Source organism: Pezoporus occidentalis, unplaced genomic scaffold, assembly GCF_034315485.1.
Source record: "Pezoporus occidentalis ecotype Australia unplaced genomic scaffold, CSIRO_AGI_Poc_V1 ctg295, whole genome shotgun sequence".
NCBI lineage: Eukaryota > Metazoa > Chordata > Aves > Psittaciformes > Psittacidae > Pezoporus > Pezoporus occidentalis.
Window position 1 is genome coordinate 75,586 of NW_026914885.1, and position 17,260 is coordinate 92,845.

Consider the following 17,260-nt stretch of genomic DNA (forward strand, 5'->3'; position numbering starts at 1 on the left):
TTTTGTTGAGTTTTTTTGGGCAAAGTGACTCAAGTCCAGTAGAATTACTGATGTTACTGAGTCAGTTAAAATCTGCAAAAGAACACAGGCCATTGAGGAAGGGGTATTTGTGGCATACTCTGAGTCTACAGTGACACAAGCTCTAAAGGAGCAGGGCAGCATGGAGGATCTTTGCTTGTCCTAGGCAAGAATGGATCCTGTTCTTTCATGCTTGTGAGTGCCACCAGCACTTGGCAAGGAGTGCACAGTCTGAGTTAGAGAGAGCGTGCTGTCCAAACAACACACCAGAGAACCAGTTGTTATTTTTGTTGGATTATCATTGAAAACATTTGCTTTCTGGATGCTGCTAGGTTTGACCGCAGTAATAATAAGCTGAGAGGATTATTTTTTCCATTTACAAGAATGGTAGTGCTACGAAAAAAAACATCTACTTTCATTTAAGTTGCAGTTATTTCCATTGTGTAGATTTCTTTAAAATACTGAACGTCTGGATCTCATCTTTTCTAAATTTTCTTTTTTTCCACGTCCCCTTCATGACTCAAAAACTCATGTAGAGCTGCTTAATGGAAAACACACTTCTGAGCAGCAACTAAGACCAGCCCATTTGAAGCAGCTAAGAGCAGGATGCATGCTGCCTCAGGACCAGTATTACAGTATAGTCAGGGCCCCAGGACAGGCAACTGAGACCCTTTTTCTTGGTCCCATCATATGTCTCAGCCCACAGCACTCAGGCAGTGGATGTCGGGGCTTATTCAAAGACAGTCTCTGTCTCTTCCTTAGGTGCCTGTACACAAAACATCTCACTGCTGTGACTTTGGCACTTACAGCCCCCTTGGGGCTCTGAAGATACGTGTGGAGAGACCAGGGCATGAGGGAAAGGGGCCAAAATCCAGTTAAAGGCCAAAAGCAGATTCCTTTTAGGCTGGTCACAGGGGAGATGAGAACACTCCACCCCTGCAGAGGTGAGCTCCAGCTTTCCTTGTCCCTGTAGTGCTGAGCTGCTCAGGTGTTTCTTTCTGTGTCCCCAGCATATTTCATTTTGCAGGCTGGTGGGTAGCAGTGGAGGATTTTGTGGCTGCAGAGGCTCCCACACCATTCCACATCCGAGTTTGTTGTGATGAATCTCCAGGAAAGGGGCAGATGATACCAAATGGAGACTGATAAGAAGATGCCTTCTGTGTTTAATATAATTATATCATAAACCTAAGAATTGAAATTTAAGTTTCTCCAGAGATGATCTTTCCTGATCTGAAAACATCCCTCTGATTTCTTAAAGGCTTCAGTAACACACACCTGCTAGATCACTGTGGCAGCCGATGCGTGAGCAGTAGGTGACTGCAGCTGGGAATCCCTCAAGAAAGGGGACTGCAGTACCAGTGTTAGCTCACCAATTGCCAGGGAGGTATCTTGCCTACATCTCACTGTCTAAGAAGCAGCTAATGAATCCTTCAGTTAAAGGCAGCACTTGACATTCTTAAGCATTTCTCTGTTTTCCCATTTTTATCGGGAATGATGCCCCTTCCACTGGCCTATTTCGATGTTTACTTGAAAACATGTGTCATCACCATCCCAGTTCTGTTTGTTTCCTGTAGCTAGATTTCTCTGTTTGGATATTCATCCAGCTCACTTGGCTTTTCTGCCTGCTAACCTTATGTTTGCAGTATGTCACAAAATGAAAATGTTCCCCAAGATGCATGCATCTTCTGTTTCTGAACACATTTTTGAAAATGTCACAATATTTGCCTTTACTCCCACTGGAATTCTTCTTTTCCCAAACAACTAGGTCTATTTATTCTTCAGGATAAAAATGAGACCATGCTAGTATCACGTTTACTAATCCTGTTATTATTGAGGTTTTCATGGAGTCAAGAGGGCCTGAGAAAGGCAGTTCTTATTTTGAAGGATGGAGTAAGAATAAGGGCAGCAGTCTTTATACAGTGCAAATATAAGTAACTCCTAAGCGTGAAGTGACTGAAGGTGGGTATTAAAGTAATAGGTATCACCTACTGAGAAAGCTCCAGCCAAGTCTAGAGACTCCTTTCACAAAGGCCATAGAACAACAGTTCTAAGTAGCAATTTTAAGACTGATCTTATACCAGGGTGAAAGAAAATTCTTATTTTGAACAGCAAACATACTTTTACCTTAGCACTTGGCAATAAAAAAAACCCAAACAAACAAACAATAGCTGTGGTTGCTCAAAGTCCTTTGAATATTTACCTTCATGTTTGAACACATTCAGTTAAATGGGATGCACATTATCTAATTCAGTACCTAAACAACGATGAGCAACCGTATAGCAGGAACCTTGAACTCTCTCTCCCTCTCTCTGCTTGGAAACATATTTACAAACCTTTGTGATAGCACAGATCAGCCCACAAGTGTTGTGACGATGCACACATCTTTGGTCTCACCACACAGAGACTCTTTCAGATCTGCACAGCACAGCCAGGAATTTGGGTTCTCAATACTACATCTATTAATTCAAATTAACATTTTCTTCTATATCCTCTCCCATGTCATAATTTTTGCTATTACTAAAGAGGTCTCATGGCATTCTAGTGACGCTAGAATGAGACTAGAGGAACGTGAATGTTTTCCTCTGTTTTTACTCACTACTTCTCGTTGCTGGATTTCACTCAAACACAGCTGCTTAGAGGTGCAGCAAAATAAGATACACAGTTTTGCCCAACAAACAGATTCAGAGAAGTTTTACTTCTTCTTCTGGGAGGCATGTAACAATGATCGTTAAAAAACACAGGTCTGTGATGTATCAGTAAAGCCACCTACTGATGCCATAGAAACCTGAAGAAAACCCTATAAAAATGCCTTTCTCCACTGGCCTTCCCTCTTACATGGACTTTTAATGGTGATACAGGTTCAAAATAAAACTACATTGAAGATTATTTTTTTCCATTTGCTTCTACCTCTCTTTCACTGATTTGAGCAGCAACACAAAGTGCGGGCCAGGCCCAAAGAGAACTCTTAGCTTGCTTTCCAGAGTGGGTGACTCCCCAACACTCTACAGAGCCTGAAAAGATGCAGCCGAGCATCTTTACCAGCCCCAGCACTGGGCCCAAGTGACCCTGCTTCCTTTAGCAAGTCTTCTAACACAACCTATAAAAGAGGCCTGTCCAAGTTTGGGAGGAGGGAAGATGGGAGTTAGTTATTAGAGGTGGGTGAGGCAGTGTCTTTTTGCCTTTTTTAAGTTTGTATTGTAAGTAAAAGGTAAGTTTTTGGATCTGTTGGGGTTGTGTTTTTTAGCTCTGCCAGGGAGTTTTGTTCTGTTTTTTTTCTTATTGTGGCACTGGGATTTTGGGCAGGTTTTTGTGAGTGATTTTGTGAGTGGCCCTATTTAAAAAACGTTTTTCTCTTTTTCCCTTCTTTTGTCTGAAAAGCATATGTACTTCTTACCTGTGTTAGCTCTCCTGAGGCAGCTGACCTCATACATTAGAGTTTTAACATACGCCTCAGAAAGTAAACAAACAAAAGAATTCTAGAAGTCTTTCTCTGCTCTCTGAGTAAACAATGACTAAATAATTTGTATCATAAATATGAATTAATATAATAGCAATGCTATTAAAAGGCTGATAGGAAATGATTAATTGCTATTTTGGGGAGTATTAATGCTATGTTGATATATGCGTTGATTCGCATTGTTAATGCTGTTTTGTCCACCCCTTCTATGACTTTTTTAATGCCAAGTTCAGCTTCTTGTATGTGATAGTAAGGTTAGGCACTAGGCTGCTTAAGGCTGCAGGTACTCAGAGGCTTAATGTGTTTTGATCTCAATGGAAGCTAAATACCTCTGTATAAATCTGCATATATGTGTTTGTATTGCTTGGTTGTTTAATTACAATGCTAGCAATGTACTTAAGTGCTTGAAATAAGATGGAAAATTCTCTAGTTTCTTAAAAACATAAAACTTGGCTTTTGCTGTATCAGGTAGAGGGGTGTGAGCCTTTTCTCTGATGTTGTTGCAGTCCCTAAGCATTACTGGGAAACAGTCTCTTGATCCAGCCAGCTGAAGTGAAATCTTCATCCTTTGGGAGTCAGTGGATTGCTTTCTTGAGTACACTTTATACTTCTATAAAAGGTTTCCATGTCAGCAATCTAAAAAGGCCATATCATAGATTCAGCAGATGCTAATGCATCTTTCCACCACAGTCAATCATGGCTAGTATGTGTGGACTAGTCTTATGTGAGGCTTTACCAGAAGGTGACTGTTCTCTTCAAACTTCCTCCTGCTAATTTTGATGACTGGAGTGTCCAGCCATCACTGCACCTTCTTGATAAACCTGCCCTAGGTTCTCTGGATGCCAAGTAAGTGGTGGCAGATACAGAATTTGAGGCTGGTTTAGACAGGAGAGGTTACATGCTCTTTGTCATGTTGCAAATGAAACCTCCCAGTTATTGGTAATATCTGGTATAACACCTGCTAGAACTAAGCAGGAATGTGCTTCGTTGTTTCTCTTTATTAAGAGAAGTATGCATTTATAGCAACAGGCAGCTGAAATAACTGTAAATTCCTGCTCCAATGGCTTAGCTTAAGTAAATGTTGACAGGATTATTAACTATTAATCTTATAATGAATACCTTCATAAAGGACCTGAATTCTCATTTTAATTATGTCAAAGTTCTTTTTCTATGTATAGCAAGCATGGTAGTGAAGGGTCTGAATGACCGTGTGAAATCTGGTTGTAGGACTGTTGCTTCATTAAATCACAAATGGGAAACACTGCTTTAGCTTACTTTGCCTCTAGGATGAGAGATGAGAAATTGTCCTCCTTACTCTTAAAGTAAAAGAGTATGGGGGGTTTGGATGGGGGAAAAGATCAGAGAGTCTATATTAGAAAATGATTTGATGTTGGCTCTCAGCGGTTTAACTTGGTTCCTAGTTCACAGTTATTTTGTTACCTGCGCTGTTCCCCACCTGGGATTGCACAGTATTTGTGGTGAAAAAGGGGTATAGGACCCTGAGACTTGAATGTTTTGTACAGTAAAAGATTTCAATGTCCACTGTGTTGTGTGTGTCCCCCCGATTTCTATAAGTGTTAATGTTTGCAGCACTCTCATTTCTACTTGTCTTCCTCACCCCCCAGCTTTTCAAGCTCCTATTTTATAAAAGTTGCATTTTCAGGTTGAGCTGCAGCAGCTGTTTCAGGCTGTGCAATTTAAACTTGCATGTAGAGGAGAAGCTGGGCTTTTTTCATGTAATTTCGCATTAAACCTTTTCCCCAGTAGCTCCATGTTACTGGGGAGAGCCGTTCGTTTCTTGTCTTTGGGTGCTCTACGGATTTTAGTCTGTTTAGCATTTCAGTGAATCTGTGAAAGGCTACAATAGCAACTGATACAATTCAGAAATGGTTTAGTCTTCTAAATAAGTGTTCAGACTGGTTTGTAAGCTTGTGGCATTAATCCTGTCAGAGATGTAAGTTCTTACTTAATTTCATCTTTCCAATTTTTAAGACATTTCTCTTAAAGAGAAATGTTTATAAATGCAAATGTAAGTGATAACACTGGTGACAGGTTTTGAATTCAGCTAGTTATTACTTTCAAGCACAACTTGCTCTTTAATGATAGGTATCAGTCTGCTTAACAAAAAAGGGAGTTACCTATCATAATAGGCATGAGGGAATAATGAATGTATAGCTGGCATTCTGTCCTTGCAGCCACTGTGTATCTTGGAAAGTCCACTGATTTACAATTTGCTTTTTGTCTGCTGAAAAGCGTAGTCTTGACGTATCTTTTGATGAACTGTTAGATAAATGTTTATCATTCATTTCAGAAAAGAAAATCTCTCCTCCTCTGAAGACTGTCCTTACTGATCCTATCTTCAGTGAGGAAAACTGAAAAAGAACAGGTAGAATGTTATTACTTGAATACTTGCTGTTTACAGACACGAAGTAGTATGCCTATTAAAAAGGACGTTACATCTCAAAGCCAGATAATTTGTCATCAGGGAGGGATGATATAGGTGGGAGTGTGTTTCAGGCAGTTAAGCATGCTTCTTACTTTGCTCTTTGGTGGAATGAGGACTTGCTCATCCCCTGTGTCCTGGGGAATTAATTAATTCCTTGAGGACACCAGGATGCAGACCCTGCTGCATCTAGGCAGGGATTGCGCACAGGCTGTGGGCACTACTGGTGATTTTCTTCCCACACAGCTGGCATATGACAGCTGCAATCTGGCCCCATTATTATTGCTGTGTTTATTCTCCTTATTTTCTCATCACACAACTGGGAAGTTGAATCTGAAATAAATGCAAACAAATTTACTTCAGGTTTTTTTTTGCATAGAGTTAGAAGCTGGAGACAACTCTCCCTGTTTGTCTTTCAACACCAAGGCATTGTTCTTCCTCTTGGCTTTTCTTTTCCCAAGTGCTGTCTCTTCATAGCCATTCTTCCACAGACAAAACGTTTTGGGTTTCTTTTCAATGTTTGGCACATTTAATGGGCAGGTATGTTAAGCTAATACATATATTGTGCTGTTTTAGAGAACTGGTTTAGTTTGCCTTTAGAGCAGGAGCAGCTGCAGGCTGCCTGCAGATGTTGGCTGGATAGGCAGCTGCTCATGAGTGATTCCGTTATGCTCCTCAGATCTCTCTTTAAGTCATGTTGGGCAACTGCTCCTAACCTCTAATGGCTTCCTTATGTTCTCCCACCATCTCATGTTCAAACTGTGCAGCTCACTGCTGGGGAGGACAGCGCAGTGACAATGGCTGGTGCAACACAGGTTGCAGGCAGATGATGCGTGACAGTGTATAGACAATACTGTGGTTCTGTTTCCCCTGTAATTAGTGTCTGCTGAGTGCTGGGTAATTCGTCTTATCCCATCTTCAGGCCCAAAGTACATGCAGAAAAGGCAATGCCGGCTGCTTTGGCTTGAGCAGTGGGTTAAAGAAAGTTAGAATTCTTTCTAGATCTAGATCTTTTTAATTGCAGTTTCCCTGTTGGTATTGAGAAAGCCCCTTTTCTTGTGTTTTGGAGGTGTTGGATCACTTTCCACTGGCCTTGCTCCAGTGGCATTACACTTCACTCTACAATAATTCAGTCTAGCATTTGTAGCATGTTTTGTAGGAGGCTCTGCCCAGACATTTTGGTCAGTAGATCGTAGTTCAGATGGAGGAAGTGGAGAAAGACTAGAAAATTTATGAAAGTTTTCGTACTAGAGCCTCATGCTGACCTTATATCCAAGTGTGAAGGAATTGCTTCTGACATCATAGTTCTTTCTGAGCTCAAATTGTGCCTTTGTGCACAGCTTGTGATGCTGTCACTCGCTCACCCTTCTCTAGGAGGTACAGCTTAACAAAGCCACTCCTTACATGTTGCACATAGTAGCTGCTGAGTTTGTAATTGAATTAAACAACAGCAAAATATGTCATTAAAAAAATAACTAAAAAAAATAAATTGAAAAACTCTGACCAGATCTTTGAGGTAGGCCTGTCCAGACCTCTTCCCTCAAAGAGCTTTTAAACTCAAACCTCAGTTTTTCTTTGAACAAAGCCTACATCAGACAAACATCTTACAACAGAGATGAGAGAGAAAAGACAGACTAGACATGGGGAAGGGTTTATAAACAAATCTCCTGCTGTTTACTTTGTCCCTGCTTCCAGTCTTGGATTCAGAAAGCTCTGTGGCTTTCAGGGTTGAAGCAGACTGTGAGTTCACTATGGTCCCTAGCAAGTTTTTTCCATTGTCATTGGAGCGTGTTTCTAGCTTCTGCTGTGGCTCTTGGCTATCTCCTGAGCCTCAAGTGCATGCTCGTATCTCCTTGCTGTTTGTTTCTCCCAATCTTAAGCATACTCAGTAGCTCTCAAATGAAGCAAATGCATCCTTTCCTCTGCAGAGAGGCCCACTTGACTCCTCAGTCTCTTGAAAGAGAGATAATATACTAAGAGAAACAAATATATAGATCCAACCTGTAATGTGTGGGGTTTGTTCATCAAGAAGTTTGGGGGGAGGGAGGCTCTCTGTGGCTGTCCTTATGTGAAACAATACTCCTTTTGACTCTGTAACTGTTGTACTCTGTAAGTAATGGGGGGGAGGTCAGTTGTATTGTTGCACAGGATTGTGAGAGAGAAAAAAAGGGGCTGGGTGGCTCGAAGTGGTGTCTTGTTGCAACGCTTGAGGGGAGGGGGCTTCGACAGTGAGGAGGCTGGCAGTGGACGCTTCTCGAAGCCTCTGGGAGCTTCTCGAAACTTCCCGAAATTTCTCGGTAATGAGACCCCTACAACAAAGGGAACCAATGGGGAAGAGCCATGTCAACATCCGAGTGAGGAGGGGCAACAGGATTGGCTGGGGCCTTGAACGGGAGAAGATAAAGGACCACCTCCCAGGGACCGCGTGTGCGCATCTTGGGCGGAGCAGAGGACTCCCCGGCGCACCCAGCGCTGTTTTATCTGCTATCGCTTACTCAGCTTAATAAAATTTATACTTTAAACCAAAATTGGCTACAATATTGATAACACAACCCCTAACAGAGATATTTTTCTGGAAAGAGTATGTTGTGATAAATGTGAAATGTACAGTGTGAATATTTAGCTATTGTTAACTTGGCCGTTCATGTTTTCTGGCTATCTTTTCAAAGTTGTTTGTGTGCTGCTTTGTATGATTTTTCTAATATTCTTCTCCATCTCAAAATACAAAACCATTTTTTTTGAGTTCTCATATAATGGAGAAAATGTACAATTATCTGGTGAACTGGGAGATCTCTGACTGCCTTGTACCTCAGCTGGAATTTGTGCTTTTGAGTCCTTAATAGTCTTTCTGTTTTTTTTTTTTTTTTCTTTTCATGTTCTCTAGGCTGTTTATTTCTGTTAGTTCAGCTGATGTGTCCTCAATGAAGAGCGGAGGTTCAGTATTTGTTGTATTTTCTCCATGGGATGAATAACTTTGCTCAGTTCTGGTACTGTTGTAGTAGACCTTTAGTGTGAATGTAAGCGCAGGTCTGCTCTGTGTAGGTGACTAGATCAGATGGAGAAGAAATATCTGACGGGTAGCTATCTGAGGAGGAGATCCTGAGAGGTGTAACAAGTCTTTGTCTCTCAAGTAATGCAGCTCCCACACAACTCTGCAAGTGAGGTGTCATGAGAGCAGAGTAGAGGGGCAGGATCACCTCCTTCGACCTGCTGATCACGCTCCTTTTGATGCAGCCCAGGATACGGTTGGCTTTCTGGGCTGCAAGCACACACTGGAGCCAGCTCATGTTAAGTTTCCCATCAGCCAACACCCTCTAGTCCTTTTCTGCAGGGCTGCTGTGAATTTATTCTCTGCCCAGCCTGTAGCTATGCCTGGGATTGCTTCAACCCAGGTGCAGAACCTTGCACTTGGCATGGTTAAACGTCATAAGGCTGGCATCAGCCCACCTCACAAGCGTGTCGAGGTCCCTCTGGATGGCATTCCTTCCCTCCAGCATATCAACTGAACCACACAGCTTGGTGTCATCAGCAAACTTGCTGAGGGCACACTCAATCCCACTGCCCATGTCACTGACAAAGATGTTGAACAAGACTAGTCCCAACACTGATCTCTGAGGGACACCACTCGTTACTGATCTCCAACTGGACATAGAGCCATTCACCCTAACTCTTTGTGTGTGGCCATCCAGCCAGTTCTTTATCCATCAAGTGGTCCATCTATCAAATTGACGTCCCTTCAATTTAGACAAGGAAGTTGGGCGGGACAGTGTAGAACGCTTTTCACAAGCGTCAAGTCCAGGTAGATGACGTCAACTGCTCTGCCCCTGTCCATCAGTTCCATAGCTCCATCATAGAAGGCTGCCAAATGGGTCAGGTAGGATTTCGCCTTAGATTGCTGCAATGGACAAAATGCTTCACCTATCCCTATGTAATGTTTTACTCCCAGCCTTTTGGATTGTTCTAGTTTTTTTTTCCATGTCTTTTATCAGAGTTCAATGTACGTAATTATAAACATTTTCCAGTCTTCAAAGCTTCATTGTAAATAATGCTTATGCCTACTGCATGCATTCTGTAAAGATGCAAAACACATGAGATGAAAATAAGCTACTGTTGTTCTTGCTTGATGGTGTTGTATCAGGATTAAAATGTATGGTCTATAACCCAGTAACTTAATGCAATTTGTAAACTAAATGGAAGTAATGCAGTTTCAAGCACTATTGCAGAAATGATAAAATTCATCAACTCCAAATACACGTTTTCTTTCTCAGAAAGTTTGAGAAGGGAAATGGAGACTGCTTCTGTTGTTCTTTGCTGGGGGGCTTTGTGTGCACAGCTGTGTGCCTGTGTCAGGAACAGGTAGGGTGGGTTCAAAAATCCGCTGGTCATACAGGCAGGACTGTAGCAGCAGCTGCATATTGAGTGCTCTGCATCCACTGTGCTTCCTTCTCTCTCACATCTCTCTTAGGCTCACTTGTTGCTGTAAGAATAACCTTGCTTGGGCAGAGATCAGGCAAAAACATGTTAGTTGTGTGGCATCCTGTGACTTTGTACACGTTAATGGCTTTCACCCACATTAACACAACTATGAGGTGTGTTCAGCATGCAGGTTAGCCACAGCCATGTTGTATGACCAGAGCTATCTATGGCTGCTTCTTGAGAGCAGACAGGGCTTTATTCAGCCTTTCTGTGATGAATTATTATAGCTTGGGCAGACTTTCATATAGTTTCAGAAATGGTATGTTAATGCCTTGTACCTCTTGAAAGACACACTATTAAAGAAGCTGCAGCTGCATTGTATTTTCAATGTATATTCCATTCATTTGCTGCTTGAAAAAAAGATGACAAACTCATTTACAACAATACTGAGCAGTAATAACTTTAAATTTATGGGGCAACCAGGGTCTAGATGCCTTAGGGAGCCTGAGAGGCTATATCTTAAAATGTAACTTTAAGAAAAGTAGTGGCATTTACACAATGGAACCGATGGAGAAACGGAAACCCTATTGTGTGATAAATAGAACAGTGTCCCATAGACAATATCAAATTCAAACTCTCCACAGCCTGCCCCAGAGGGGTGCCATTGTTTCCTCTGAAATGTCAGAGAGGAAGATGCATTAGAGCAAAGAAAAAGTATTTATGTAGGCAGGCTTTGCACATGGTAAAATGGACCAGCTACAGCTTTAGGCTGAGTGGTAGGGTTTGTTGGTCTTGTTAACCAAGGATGAATACTTCAGGAAGGAAGCAACACTGTGGCAGACATCTTTAAAATATTTTTCTACAGCTGTTACTTTTCTCTGAAAAGCATGCTTTTCACAGTACTTTTGTCCTTTTACTAAGTATTAGATTATTCTGTACATGTATACACATTTTTTTTCCATCAGTTCTTCTCTACTAAATTCAGGTAGTTACAAAACTTCTTGCTGACTTTAATCTGTTCTCAAAATAAACTTTTCCCCCAAAGTGTAGATGCAACAGGCTTGTATGAAGCTTTTTTTATCAGCTTCTGCTCTTGGTGAACAGTGAAGTAGCTCCTGGGAGAATGCCATACGAGTTCTAGTTTCCTCCAGTTAGTTATTTCCCCCAGTGTCTCCAGACATCTGCTTTGTGAGGCTAACAAAACCACTAAAGTTTAAATAGAAGGCTTTGCCTGAAAGAGTGTATTTGTTTGAATCGTTCTACCACAGCTTGTAAGGAAGAATGTGTTTCTCATTTCTGTCTCAATTTTGAAAACAAAAATAATGAAGGGAATAAAAAGGAAAACAAAAATCTTGTTTTCAGTCCTTCTGGTGCTTTCAAAACTAAGTGACTTCATCAAGTGATGTCAAGCTGTGAAAAATACCTGTAGTAACACAACATCATCTTTGAAACAGCTATTGATTTTCTTATTTTTCTTTTATTGTTTGCTCATTTGTCTAATGTACACAAGTCATTTTACAGTTGATCCTTATACACCTTGGCATCAATATTTGGAAATCATTTGAGCCCTAGTTGTATACTTGATGATTGATTCTTCCTATATTGTTTTAGAGCCTAGTCTGGTATTTTGCATAATATAGACCAGGAAAGAAGACTTCTACAGTTAACTACACCATTCTATGAAGTACTGTGAAAGACTATCCTGTGTAATCTTTCTAATAACAGAAATACTATGTTTGTAGTTTTCTTATTGCGACTGTATCCAGGGGGTAGGTGAGTAGCATCAGCAGCGTCTACAGCCTAGCACACAATTTCCAAAACAGTGAATTTCACAATCTTGTATCTACCTTATGGCACCTCAGTTGAATAATTTTAACAAGAAATAGTGCACCATGAAATTCAGTAGCCATAATTTTGCCCATTGTGGCATCAAAAATATTTCTATCTGTATGATGGATAGCAGAATTTTAGATAGCCACATGCTAAAAATAAGTATTACTTACAAAGAGTAACAGAGGCTTTAAGAGGACAAAATTTTACAGAAATTGATGCTATTCAGTGGGTGGTCATAAATTGGAACAATTGTTATTGAAATCAGTTCAGAATTTGTTTTTAAAATATCTCCAATCCACAATCTCAATATATAAGATGACTCTCCTCTGTTTATTTGGCATTCCACAAAATTACAGCCTATAGGGCTGGGTATGTTTCTTGAGGAACAAAACAAACCCTGCAAGTATATACAGCACATACCAACAGATAGCTTGCAGCTCTCTTTGTCTCTGATCCTACATTTCCAGCTGATTTGTCTTTGAATTCTGAATGTTTGGGACAGAGTTGCTCAGTACCTGTGGTGTCAGATGGAACATAATGAGGATTAGAGTTTTTAAATAGAAGCATTCGATAGAAAAGCTGTTTTCAAATATTAATCCTGCATGGTTTAATGAAAACCTAATTCCTAACCAATGTTTTTTCTTAGGCTCAGTTTATTGTAAACATAGATGCATATGGTACCCCTGATGATGCAGGACCTTAAAGCTATTATGAAGCAGCTTATGACCATGAGTGCTGGTGGAGACGGGTCTGTTGAGGCCTGTAGGTTGGGAACTCTCAGATTTGTTTTAAATTTTTAAATCCAGAACTGCCTTCTGGCTTCTCTTTCAGAATACAACATGATTTAGATGGAGTGAAGCAAAGATCCACAAAAGAATTCCAAGTCTCTGTACATCTAGGCCTATGTAAAAGCAGTAAAAATTTCCCATTTTTCCAGAGGAATTTGTTAAAGCAATGAGAAGAAAGTATTTCCTCAGGGAATATGTCGTTAACTGAGAAAGTGACTTTAGTGGAGGTCAGGCAGGTAGAAGACTGAAAACCAAGGAAAGCACTAAGGTGTGTTTAGGATAGTTCTTGCCCACTCTTAAGTTAGTAGCTCTCATTTTGGTGTGTGTTCTAAGGAAATGTTCTTTGAAGAGTTCACATAATAGTGCTAAAATGGTTTAGAACAATATTTTTTATATCTGAATTTCAAAGAACCCCACAGTTTCTGTTTGTCAAGAAAAAATCCGTGTTCTTAAAACTGACTAGAAGACAGATTCTTTGCCATATTAATGCAACTTTCCCAAATATTATAACCTTGTAATTTATAGATGGTACACAAGTGCCAGAAATCTAACATAATTTAAAATAAAAATTACAGGATAATTTAAGGAACAGTATTCCAAGGTGTTTCAGCTTAGAATCAAAGCAGAGCTCAATACTAATCAATTCCTTTTCACAGAAGTAGTCTCAGGACTCAATCCCCCTTTTAATGTTGTACTGTGCTCAAAATTGACTCAAACCCCAAAAGAAACTATTTATGGGGCTGAATGTCATGTTGCCTCTTATCAGACACCTCAATCTACGTGGTATGCTGATTTCAATAATATTCCCACATACTTGACTCCTGAAGTCAATGAGAATTCTCCCTGCATTTCACATCTACTGCCTCCATCCCTAATGGTATGGCTACCTTGTTTTTTGTCTAATATCTTAGGTCAAATACCATTGACAAATGTAAATTCAACACTTCATAAAACAGGAAAAAAAAATAAAAATCAGTGTCTGTAAATACTGGAGGCATGTGCTGGTCCTTGAAACAAAGGGAAGTATTTGGTGGCTAAAAGTTGAGGGCCTTTTCCCAGCAGAAAGGACTACTAGAATGAAACAGGAATCAAGACATGATTCCTGTCCTTGAAGCAGGAATCAAGACACATGAGTAAAGAGGATGGCAAGGGGTCGGAAGGGAAAGTAGTAGGTATGCAGGCTGCAATGCAAGAAGGTAATAATTGTCATGGGATCTGGTACACGATGATTAAAGCTATGGAAGTATTGCCTTTTAAGGGACCTGGGAATAAGGCTTAGCTCCCCATACACCACAATGTAGGTGTATACGTGTTCCCATTTCCTTTAGGCCTTAGAGCAAACTGTTCTCTTCTGTGACCAGCAGAATTGAATCGCTACAGCTCACAGTTCAGGAAGAAACTGACGAGTATGTATTGTGGATAATCAGGGAGTTTAAACCCTCCACTGGTGGTTCAGACACAGCTAAACTGGATACCGAAAGGTGAAGAGTAGTGGACATTCATGAAGTTGAAAAGAGGTAACTCAAATGCTGTTTTTCTGAGAATGGGAAGAAGACAGTGAGGCCAAAAAGTATAATGAATTGTGAAAGAGGACCTGAAACAAGTCTCTGAGCAAAGGATAGGACAGATTTTGAAAATGTACTTACAGTTGTCCTCTGTCTGCTATAATAATATTAACAAACCACTGTAAGCTCATAGTACAATAGTCAGCTGTCTTCCTGCCACAAGAAAACTCAACATGGTGTGTCAGCTTCTATGTTCTGTTCAGGAATGTTGGGAAAACACAGCATTAAAGCTCTTTCACAGTTTTGTGAGAATTTATCATGTGTTTAGACTGACAAATACAGTGAGTTAAATGATAGGCAAAGAGCAGGTATTGAAAGGGAGCCTAATTTCTATGTTTTTTCAACACATAAAAATAGTTGCAGAGAGTAGTAATCAACTTCGTGACAAAGCTCATGTTATGTGAATATCCCCCTCAAGATTAGGTTGCAAGTAGAAGAGGAAGTAGGTAAATTTAAGACTTACTGATCCCAGAAGGATCAACTCAATGCAAGGCCTAATGGGAAATGGGGCCTGAGAAGGTATGACCTTTATGCAGTGGGGCATGTGTTTGAATGGTTAGGATTGAAAGAACCAGCTCACCAGGGAGAAGCTGATCTGGAAAGTCCCTTTCCATTAACAAAGGGGAGGGAGGCGGGGGGGGGACACGACCTGATCGTGAAAGGACTAATAGGAAAAGCAAGGGGAGATTAGTTGAGAAAGGCACTCCTGAGCTGAAATTTATCACTGAGCTAAGGAAGACACTTTTACAGTGTGTAAGGATGTGGCCTGGGAGTTCATTTGCCATTGCACAAAGTTATTCTGTCAGTTCTGTAACTGAAGAAAATGGAGATGGCTTACACTAGATGTTTTAAAACAAGCAAATATATTTGTGTGCTGAGGCTGAACCAATACTGAAAGTTGTTTTTATCTTGCAGTCTTTCACGCTGGGGTGTACGAGTAAATGTATATATATAATATATATAAATGCATAAAATGATTGCATATATTTTATACATAATATATAAAAAATATATAAAATATATATCTATTTTTCACACCAGCATAACAACTTTGGCTCAAATTCAGCTCAAGACCCACTGTTGCTAGAGTTGCTGCTATTTTTCTGAAGAGGTGCTACCTGAGCAATTGTATGCTCTATGCCTTTTGCTTATGTTTTGTAGCTATATTTCCACTACTGAACAGCAACCTGGTTTATCAGATCACACCTTGAATTTGTCAAGATAAAAATGTAAACACTACAGGGGCTCTGGGTAGAGCCTACAACTCTACCAGCAAGTTACTGGTACTAAGTATGTTTAACCATTTTCTGCTAGCTCTTTAGACGTATATTGCTTATGTGTAGTTGTCGTGTGAGACAGCAGCAAAAATCTACTACAGTCAAGTTGTATTTGGCTTCTTTTAGGTCCATATAGCATGATGTGGATTAAGTGGTTGTTCCTTAATACATTACTGTGAAACCTGCATTACTAGCTTAATCTGCTATTCACTTAACATTTTGTCTTAAGATTTTTATTTATAAACTCCAGTTTAAAAAACTCAAGAGTAAACACTTCATATGCAGTCAGCTTGGGAATGGAAATGCAAACACGTGTATGTATTTTTTATATTTTCAAAGGGGAAGGAGAAAAATCTTAATTCTGAAATCTGGCAGCTAACTTCCAGGACTTCAAATATTTGAGAAAGAAACTTTGACAGTAACAACTCTGTACATGTAAGCAAGGAAAGAGACAAGTTAAAAACTAATCTTACCGTTCACTGCTTTGTGTGACCTTGAGAATCACAACACAAGACGTCTGTATTGGTTTACAGAGAAAACCAAAAGGCCAACTGTGCATTGATTAGAAGAGGGATTTGGTGAGGAAATAATTCTTTAGGTTCAAGTGTTTACTGAATTCAAAATGATCTGAAAGAATCAGTGTAGAAAAAACAAGCAGCCACAAAACAAGAAAGCAGTCCTTAAAAATAACTCTGAAAGGAATTTTCCTCAGAAAATCAAAGCGTGTTAGGGATAGAATAACATAAGTTTTTCAGATGACCAGAAAATACAGACAAAACAAACATGGTTAGAAGTGGAAATAAAAAAAAAAACAAACACCTTAGCCCTAAGACATAGAGTAGATGGGGCTTATTGTCGTATTTACAAAAGCTAGACTTATTTGGTTTGTAAAGTAGATTGTCTTACATATAAGAGATTGAGTTTTTAGTTAGTAGTATAACACATGGTTTAAGTTGGCTCCATGTCAACACAATTTGTTCCGGGTACTTAGAGTCACTGTGCTGGTAATTACTAGTAGCAAGAGTAGAATTGGTCACAAAGCAGGGTAGATTCTAAAGGCATACACAGCTGTTACTAGCTATGTTACTTCATTTGCTGCTTGTTTCTAAATATTTAATTTAAGAGTATTACACTTGGATTTATCTTCAGAAACAATGAAAGACTCCTGTCTGTATGCACTGGCATGTTGTGGGGACTAAAGCAATATGGTTTTGTATTCAGCTTGTCAGCATTGTATACCATAGCCGCTTTAAAGAAGGAGAGATTTTTTTTTTCCCCATATCTATCAGTTGGTTTCTTTGGGGAATGGAGTAGAAAAAGAAAGGTAACTTTAGGCTGAATTCTGTATAGCAAAAGATCAAAAAACCCTGAGAGATCTGCATGGTATTCCTCTTCCCATCTTCTCCTTGGATTCTATCATTAGTCAAGCTGAAGCCTTTGCTTCCTGAAAACTTCAGTGCAAA

At 40.0% G+C, this 17,260-nt stretch overlaps 1 long non-coding RNA gene across 2 annotated transcripts in view; it reads right to left on the reverse strand.

The window, feature by feature from the left end:
• The window catches only part of LOC134167711 (uncharacterized), a 38,625-nt gene that overhangs the window by 18,086 nt on the left and 3,279 nt on the right, over positions 1 to 17,260 (reverse strand). The window lies entirely within an intron of this gene.